Raw genomic sequence first — 9,511 nt, 5'->3', positions numbered from 1 at the left:
CGTTATAATGTGTACCTCTGCGTGGAGGGAACACATTTTAGTCAATTGAGTTATCCAATTTTATTATTTTAAAAAATCCATATCTGGTTGTTCTTTTTATTCGAAAAAATTTATAGTGCTATATAGAGTAGAGATGTGTGTTTTTCAAGGCCACAGACAGCTATGGATTGTACTCCCCTAATTCCAACAGTCATTCATTACAATGAATAAATATTCTCATATTTTCATCAATTTCTTTGTGAGCAAATAAGAACTAGCATTATATTTAAAATAGTACATTTCATTAGAAAACTGCACAGTTTTAAAAAATCTTAATTATATCAATACTACAATTAAAATGACACTACAGAATTTGTAGTTTAGACATCTTAAGATTTCTGAATTATTATCCCTCTTTTACAGAAAACAGAGATAACAAAAAGGAAAATGAATTATGTTGTATGGCTTTAATTTTTATGTCAGTAGGTTCTCATTTCCTTTGTCTTGAAGGGGCAATAATTGATTTTAAACAGGATAACTGTTTTTGACAGACTATATAATTTTAATGCATTCAGCAGTATTACATACACACACATTTATACTTTCTCTTGTACCTATTATTAAATTAAATTTATCCAGGAAAAGTTTTATCTTGGTTTTAATAAGCATCACTTGACCTATCAGGCCAGCTCAACCTGTGGGTCGAAGTCCCTTTTGGGTCCAAGGATGTTGAATTAGGAGCGGCGGGGCTGCGTCCCCAGCACCCGGCTGCCTGTACGGCTAGCTTTATACCCGAAATAATTACACAGAAACTGTATTTTTTTAATCACTGTCTGACCCATTAGTTCCAGCCTCTTATTGGCTAGCTCTTACATATTAATCTAACCCATTTTTATTATTTTGTGTGGCCCATGAGCTGGCTTACCAAGAATGATCTTAACCTGCATCTGCCTGGCGTGGGAGAACCATGGCGACTCCCTGACTCAACTTTTTTCCCCAGCATCCTGTTCTGTTTTCTCTGCCTACCTAAGGGTTGGCCTAGGCAGTTTCTTTATTAATAAGAAATCACTCCCACATCATTTCCCCTTTTTTGTTTAAACAAAAAAGAAAGGCTTTAACTTTAACATAGTAAAATTACATATAACAAAACAGTTATCAAGTAAGAATTACAGTTACAATATTTATATCTACTTTATATTTTATCATAACTAAGGAAAACTATAACTATTTATCCATTCTTTAATTCCATCAAAGACTCCAGAAGGATATAATATTACCTAAGCAAATAAGAAATAAATGACAGAGACATCTCGCAGCCTGGACAGTCACCCAAAGTTCCTCTGTACCGTTGGGGCATCCATCTTCGGCCTACAGGCCCATAGTTTTTAGCAGACATTTCCATGAAGCAGGAAAATTCCAAAGACAGTTTAGTCACTTTCTGCTGTGTTCTGTAGAATCTCTCGCAGACTTTCATGAATCAGGAACCCCAAAAGACCATCTCACCTTTGGCAAGTTTAGCAGTCCTCTCTCTGTGGGTTCTCTGTGTCCAGTTTATGCAACAGTCCAGGCAAGAGCAGTTTCTTGCCCAAATGGCTATCAAGCTCCATAAGGATCCTCTTTGATGCCCATCTTCCTCTTTAAGTAGATTGGCGCTGTCAGGAGCAGACGTGTCTCATTGTCATGAAAAGTCCTAAGTTATTAAAATATTTTAAATGCCATATTCTGTAGCCTTTGAGAGATATGAAGAATGCCTATCTGAAATATATCTCTATATATCTAGAAAATCTAAGTAACATGACTACAAACTTGACTATTATTTATGATTATCCATCAACAACCTATATTTCCTAATTATACATTACATTTTAAAAATGAACTACACAATCACAACACCTTATTTAAAATCAGAAATACATATACATATAACAAAATTGACCTTAAAATCCATACCAATGCAAATTATTCATACCTATATCATTTCCCCCTTTAAATGTAAAAGAACATTTATAAACAATTTTTTTAGGAACATGGGCGCAGTTTTATAGCGGAGCTGCGTCCCCAGCACCCGGCTGCCTGCACGGCTAGCTTTATACCCGAAATAATTACATGGAAACTGTATTCTTTTAAACACTACCTGGCCCCAATAGTTCCAACCTCTTATTGGCTAGCTCTTACATATTAATCTAACCCATTTCTATTAATCTGTATAGCCCATGAGCTGGCTTATCAAGAATGATCTTAACCTGCATCTGCCTGGCGTGGGAGAACCATGGCGACTCCCTGACTCAACTTTTTTTTCCCAGCATCCTGTTCTGTTTTCTCCGCCTACCTAAGGGTTGGCCTATAAAATGGGCCTAGGCAGTTTCTTTATTAATAAAAAATCACTCCCACATCACAAGGACCCTTTCACAGAGTCACCTAAGACCATTGGAAAATACAGATATTTATATTACAACTCACAACAGTAGCAAAATTACAGGTACAAAGTAGCAACAGAAGTAACTTTATGGTTGGGGGTCAGCACAGCGTGAGGAGCTATAATCAAGTCAGGTCATAGCACCAGGAAGGCTGAGAACCACTGCTCTAGTCTGAGGGAACACAGCGAGCCTCTTGCAAAGAATCTCTTCATTGCTTTGCACAATATCACCTGTGCTTGGAGCGTTAACAGACTCCAGTCTTAGATAGGCAGCCTGGAGGAGCCAAATTTCTCCAAAGAAATCGTCACCATAAGATAAATTCTAAATGAAGATGTACCTATAGTTCTGAAGCAGATTTGGAGTGTAGTGAAGGCCTTTCTTTTTTACAAACCCACAAGAAGAAAATGAGTCATCTTTTGCAATTATAGTAAAGTTGCCTTGCTTGTTGGGGAAAATACAATTCTGGACCCTTTTCCCCTTCATCTTTCCCATCTTGCCGGTCATTGCCATGAGTTCCACATGCCCTAAGAGAAGTTAGAAGCAGAACCTACACCTTCAGTTATGGCGCCCGGTTACAGCAGTTTCAATGCGATAGCAACATGGATGCTTCCCTTTTCTTCAGCCACGTTCTGTTTTTATTCCAATAAAACCATTTTCTTCCCCGTGGTCTTAATTACCTTATAAAATAGGAGTTGCACTAAAACTTTCTATCTAAAACTAATTTGGTGGGATATTTGTCATATTAATCGTTGAGGTATTTTTTTTAATGTTCTATTAAAGCGATTGCTTATCCTTGTACCATGCGAACCCTTCTCTCTTCCTTCCCCTTTCTTTTCCTTCTTTTTCAAGAGTTGTTGGTTTTTTGAAACAAGATCTTGTGTGGACTTTTCTGTGTAGCTGAGTTGACCCTATATTTCTAATTCTTTCGCCAACCCCCAAGTGAGGGTCACACATTTCTGCTACCACACCTGGTTCCTGTAGTCTTTGGGATCCAATCGGCTACATGCTGCACCGACGCCCTGCCAACTGAGTTATACCCCCTAGCCCTCCTTTTTTCTTGTTCCTTGTTTCTTTTCTTTCCCTTCCCCATTCTTCTTTTGAGGGTCGTGCTGTCCCAAATTTCCCAGCTCAAGCAGTCTTCCTACCTCAGCCTCTCAAGTAGCCGGGACATGAGGCACGCACGACTGGCAACCCTATTCAGCTTTAACTCTATTCTTTTAACAGCTTCAGATTTTCCCAGGCCCTAGGTACTGTATTCTCCACACCCAGCCAATAGGAAAGCATAACCTACCGCCTAGTCTTTGGCATTGGTATTTAACTGGTTTCGTCCTTCTCCACTGGGACCTTTGGAGTTCTAAGATGCCAGAGTAAAGGTGGGCAGTCCCTTTGTAATGGAAAGCCTTCCTTCAAAAATACAGCTTTTCCCGGGCTTCCCAAGGGCACCACCTTTCTCCCAGGCCGCCATGAAAAAGAGCTGGGTGCTTGTCTTGGCATTGCCATATCAGAAGGAGGACAGACAGACAGAGCTTCTGCTGTCCGTGGATTCTTAAAAGACTTGTCACTGGGGAGCACAGAGTCCACGAGGGAGAGCTCATCTGAGAAGATGAAGACAAACAATTTCAGGGCAAGCAGGGAAAAGGGGGGCTTGATTTAGGATCTACATGGTTCTTTGGTTTAATTAAAATAACAACAACAACAAAAAACCCTTGGGAAACAGTTTGTTTTTTCCTTTCTTTTTGATAAAGTGCTATACTTTTGTCCCTTACTTTAGGTCACTGAGTGAATGATGAATATGTGATGTCCACAGAGTCTTCCCAAATCAACGGACACAATGCAACGTTATCCCGAGTTAGTTCATTTTATTTGGTATCAGAATTATTTCTTGGTGCTATTTTTTTTATAATTGTTTGAACAATTCTATTAAAGAGGGCATCAGTGCCTTTCAAGAGCTTGCATATGTTCGCCGTTTTTGTATGTTTAGGATCACCAGAAATCAAAGAGTGACCCTGGGTTCCTTTCTCAGGAAGGTACTTTTGAGATCACAGGCAGAAGGACTTGCATGAGAAAGGGCTGCTTAGACCAAGGATGCAGAAATAAAGACTACCCAGAGGTGGCGCTGTCGTTCAAGTACACCTGGATTTTGATTACAGCGAATGGATTCACTTCTCATCCTTCAGAGAAGATGGTAGCCTCTACTACCTTTGCTTTCTATAACCACAGTAAACAGTAAATGAAGCCTTCGGGTGGTATATTCCCGCCCACTCCACTTTACTGGAATATATATGCAGACTTCACACACAATTAGAATCAAAACATTAAAACCGTCCCTGAAAGAGCAGGCCCCGTGAAGCCTGGAGACACATGTTCAAAGTTCCGTCAGTCCCTCTTTCCTTCCTTCCACAGAAACTGCCTAGATCCTTAGAAAAATCATTCCGTGACAGCTGAGTATATTCCCGCTTATATTTATAACATTTTATTTTAGAATTAAAATTTCATGTTACTGTTCAGACTTGAGGAAAGCCATAACTCACTATGATGCTACATGGTATGTGTTCTGTTAAAAAAAAAAAAAAAAAAAAAAACAGCTAAAAAGGGGGAAAAAAAGACCATAAGGTTTAAGTTCTTCATTTTTTAGAGATAAGAAAGTGATCACAAAGAGATGGAACTCTTCTCATCTGCCGTATTCTAACACAATAGCAGTCGCTGAGGTACCAGCTGGTCAAAATGGTGCAGGCCCCAAATCCCAGAACTCACTAGTCAGAGGTAGAAATACCTACTTTGAGACTGGTCTTAAAAACAAAACTCCTCGTGCTTACCTCCTTTTGGTTGATGTAAATTATTAACGAATCAAAAATGAACCCAGAAATTACAAGGCATTATTTCCTCACGTTGTCCTTTCCTCCTCTGATTTTTTTTTAAATTTTTCCTAAATTGGCCTGCTTCATCGTGTTCAGCTGTTTTGCTGCACAAGACATCCCAATTATTATTCTCACCTCAATGATTTGTATAAAAATGCTTTTAATATATGCCCAAGGTGACACGATCATATGAATGCCACGTTAAATACAAATCCATCAGGATAATTTTTAATTGTAACCTGCTCAGAATTCAAGGGGCTAGAATATAGAAATGGGTATTTTTAACTGGCATTAAAAATCATCCTCGGCCTGGTTTCATGGGCAATATTTATTCTTCTGCCCTAATTTTGGCAGTTTAAAGGACCGAAAATTCTGCACACACAGGCAAGGACTAAATCGCCTGATTTTCCTTCAACTTCTTTTTCTCCGTCCAGCAGGCCCGTGTGTAATACAGTATGAAAGCTTGTCCCACAAGGCTGGTTGTAGTTAATGATACTTAGCAGCAGGGCTTTGCACTTCCATGATAATTTCCAACAGAAAAATATCTCTGGAACTTACTATTATTAATCAATCCTAATATTAACCTCAGATGGGAGTTTTATTAAACTTACTTGGCAGAATAAAGTCGAATAACTAGATAGTCGAGGACCTACGCTGAGCTCTGGCCCTGGAAAGAGAATCCAAAGCTAGCATTCCTCAAATCTTGATATGTACAGGAAATGAGTACTTTTCCTTTCTTAGGGTTGTGAGCTAGCAGGTCTTCCAACGACTTGCATTGCTGTAGGGGGCTACGAGAGAGCTAGCATATCCACACTGAGGGAGAATGGCGAGCAAACGCTTTCTCTATAAAGTTTTCTTCATCTCTGAAAACCAGGGATGTGATCTGTACCCGGCAGCAACAGACAAGCATCTATGAACTGCCTGCTCCATCCAGTTTACACCGGGGTTAAAGGGAGCAAGATGGGGTTAAGCAGGCAGTACTTACGTAGGAACTATTTCCCACTTTCCCTAAGGTTTTGAAATCTGCAATCCCGTGAATTAAACAAAACAAGAGCTTTTGCGCCTGTGTGAAGTCTACCTCCCTCCGGCAGAAAGAATCCTGTACCCTACCAGGAAGAGACCCATTTCTGGGAAAGTAAGTTTCCCGAGGGTCTGCTCTCTGGACCAGGGAAGGCGATCCCCGAGGCCCTCCGCGGGTGGCTCCACGCGTCCCCACGCCCGGGCAGGTGTGGTCCCGAGCCTGGGCACGCGCTCGCTGGCCGCGTCCTCCGCGCCACCGGGATCCCTTCTTGTCCCCCGACCCTGGTCCCCCGCCTTCTCGGGCCGGGCCCGCTCAGCCGCCCGCCTCGCTCCCCGCCCCCCGAGTCTCGTTTCAGTCACCCTTTGTCCTTCCCCGGATTGGCAGGTTTTATTATTCCGCCTGAACAATCCGGCCGCCCAGTGGCTGAGGGTCGCTGACGTCGGCGGCAGAGCCGGGGAGTAGTTGGGATTCTGCTCTGTCAGTAACACATGTGTAAGCGCCGCCGAAGGAGCGAGCGAGCCGGTTAGAGGCCCGCACCGCCGCCTCCGAGCCGGGCAGCAGCAGCGGGGCAGCCGATCGGTGCAGCGCTCCCGTCCGGTCCGCAGCTCTCCACTCCGTGCGCCGTCGCGCGGGCCGCGGGGCCGAGCTTGCACCGCCGCTCCCGGGCCGCAGGTCGCGGGAGGGGGGGGCAAGAGCTCGGCCGAGCCGCCGGCGGCCCGGAGCGGGCGGGCGGGAGGAAGGCGGCGGCGGAGGAGGAGGAGCGCGCGGGCGCGGCGGGGGCGGGGGCGCGTACAAAGTGAAGCCACATTGCCAAACTTGCAGCCGCGATTGCAGCAGTGGCTGCCGCTGCGCCGCACGGGCCGGGCCGAGGGCGCCTGCAGCTGCTCGCGCGCAGCCGGGGGCTGAGGACCTGGACCCGCGGGCTGAGACTTGACACTTCTGCGCTGGGCCGCCTGCCACTTAGCGTGGGGCTCCCTCTACCCGCCCCAGAGCCACGCGATTAAAAAAAAAAAATCAGCCCTTAGCCCCCTCCTCCCCTTTCCTGCTTCTGCGAGAACTCCCTCCCTCCCTCCAGCTCCGCCGGCCCCGGCGCCCCTGCCCTGGAAGCCGAGCGGCTCCGCTCGCATTTCGCCGCCGCCGCCTCTCGCAGTATTGCAATATAGGGGAGAAGCAGGTAAGGGGGTGGCTGGGGGCACCGCGAGCGGGGAAGGGGCGAGGGGGGGGAACTGGTCGGGGCCGGGGCTGTTTTCTTTGGCTTCCTTCCCTTGACCGTCCCAAATTGCAAGTAAACAATACGTCGCCTTAGATAATGCGTGAGTCTGAAACTACGAGGCCGGCCTGCGAGCTAGCACCGAGGGTAGCCCCGGGCCGCCAGCTTTGTAGCGGTTCCTTGCTTACAAAAGGGTTCTTCTTGGAGACCGGGCTGGTGGGGACCCTCGAGAGGTCTGGGGGCAGTTCCAGTTCCTAAAGGAAAGACAGGGGCTGCTTAGATGAGAAGTGGCGTGTGCGTGGGTGGGGGCCATAGTCATGACCCCCCAACACTATTTGAAACAGGGACCGAAAAGCTCTAAGTGACCAGGATCCGGCATTGCCTGTTCTCTTTTTAAAAAGAATTCCTCTTGGCTTATAAGTCTTTTGTTCCAATCCAGGAGAAATCCGGTGAATCACCTAATTAAAATCAAGACATGAATTAAGCATCCATTTTTGTACTACAAATGGCCAGCGCTACGTTTGTCCCTCCCTTGGTCTCCATTAAAAAACACCAGAGACGTTGTTAAAGGGGGGCAGATTTTGCCTCTAGCTGCCAGCTCTGCTTTCTATTTCACTGGCTATCCCAGGACCTAAATTGCTTGGCTATGTAATTACTAGAGTATAAGCCTATTTAACTTAAAAGCTTTCTTTCTTTTTTTTTTTCCAACTCTAAATGAAACTTGATGAGGGCCCGTCCTTAGTTATCAGGGGAGTCAGTTTCTGGTCAGTCCTCTTGATTCATCTCTTTTAGATTTAATCAGCATTAAGGTATTGCTTGTCCTTAAGAGCTTTAGCTAATGGGGTTACTGGATGCTTTTCTCAGTGTAATGTTTCCTTTTCAAAAAAAAAATACATATATATTTACCTCTCACTAAAGATGGGGGCGGGGAGCAGCTTGGAATCTCCTCCCTCCCCTTTTAAAAAGGAATTCGGAGCGATTAAAACGTTGGGGGGGGGGGGAACAGTTTAAAGACCTAGGGCAGGAAATGCAGATTCATTTGGGTTAGGGCTGAAATTGTAACAAAAAGCAATTCCTCGAGTAAATGCATCAGATAAATCAATTTACATAAAGGTATGATGCATTCGGATAAATGCAATGCTAATGGGTTTTAGAGCGGTCCTGTTTCCAGAGTCTCAGGGTTTTGTTACAGCTTAATTGGTGCAGTTCTTATTCTGGTTTATTGTGCGGTCACTGGACACACGTTCCGGGACTCTTTCGGAGGAAATGTGTTTAAAATCGGCCTATTTAAGGAACCTGAGTCCTTCTCTCGTTCCTTCTCCCCTGTTCTTTGCTGCAGTTAAGTTGGGCTGGGGACAGACAAAGTTGGCCCTCTCCCTTCTGAGGTATATGCTGAATGTCTTGGGGAGCCTCGGGGAGCCCACACTCTCGGCATACAGAGGACAAAGACAAAACAGGCTGCTTAATTGGCAGTAAATAACTTGATCTTTTTATAGAATAAGTGACTGGAGAAACCCTAGGACTTTATTGGACTCCGGATTGGAGGCAACAAATTAATCGGTTTAAGCTAAGCTTTATAAATTGATTCCTATATTATACCCCAGTTGCTTCTCTTGTGGCATTCATTAGAAAGTGTGTGTGTGGGGGGGGGTTGTTTAAAATCAGTTTTGGGTGACAGCAGGACTGGCTTGAATTTAACTTGTGTGCCCCTCAATAGCGCCTCCTCACACAGTATCTACCCCCCCCCCCTTGGAGGAACAAAGCTCTAGCATTTAAATTGCTGATCAAGGGCAGATTAGCGAGACCAAAGTGGAGAGTGTTTGTATAGGAAGTTAACAGGCGTCCTAAAGTTCAATGATCTATTATCCTTGCCTGTGTCCTGAAAACACTCATTGATCTTCAAAATGAAATGAGATTTGGAACAATAATGGGAGATGGCGGTCACCACAATGGCATGTGAAAGGTGCTGTTTAAAATACGAAAAACCAGTTTCGCAACTTTACACCCGGCACCCCCCTCCCCTCTC

The 9,511-nt window shown here is 44.4% G+C and overlaps 1 protein-coding gene across 1 annotated transcript in view; it reads left to right on the top strand.

Moving 5' to 3' along the window:
* The first annotated feature begins 7,063 nt into the window (after positions 1-7,063).
* Positions 7,064-9,511, top strand: part of Lmo4 (LIM domain only 4) — a 15,703-nt gene continuing 13,255 nt past the window's right edge. Inside the window, exon 1 of the mRNA XM_005357383.3 lies at positions 7,064-7,449. The gene's annotated coding sequence lies outside the window, so the exon portion shown is untranslated. The remainder of the gene's footprint in view (positions 7,450-9,511) is intronic.

This window comes from Microtus ochrogaster, chromosome 21, assembly GCF_000317375.1.
Source record: "Microtus ochrogaster isolate Prairie Vole_2 chromosome 21, MicOch1.0, whole genome shotgun sequence".
In the NCBI taxonomy this organism is placed as follows: domain Eukaryota; kingdom Metazoa; phylum Chordata; class Mammalia; order Rodentia; family Cricetidae; genus Microtus; species Microtus ochrogaster.
Note: the sequence above shows the minus strand (reverse complement) of the source record. Positions and strands in the feature narration are given on the sequence as shown.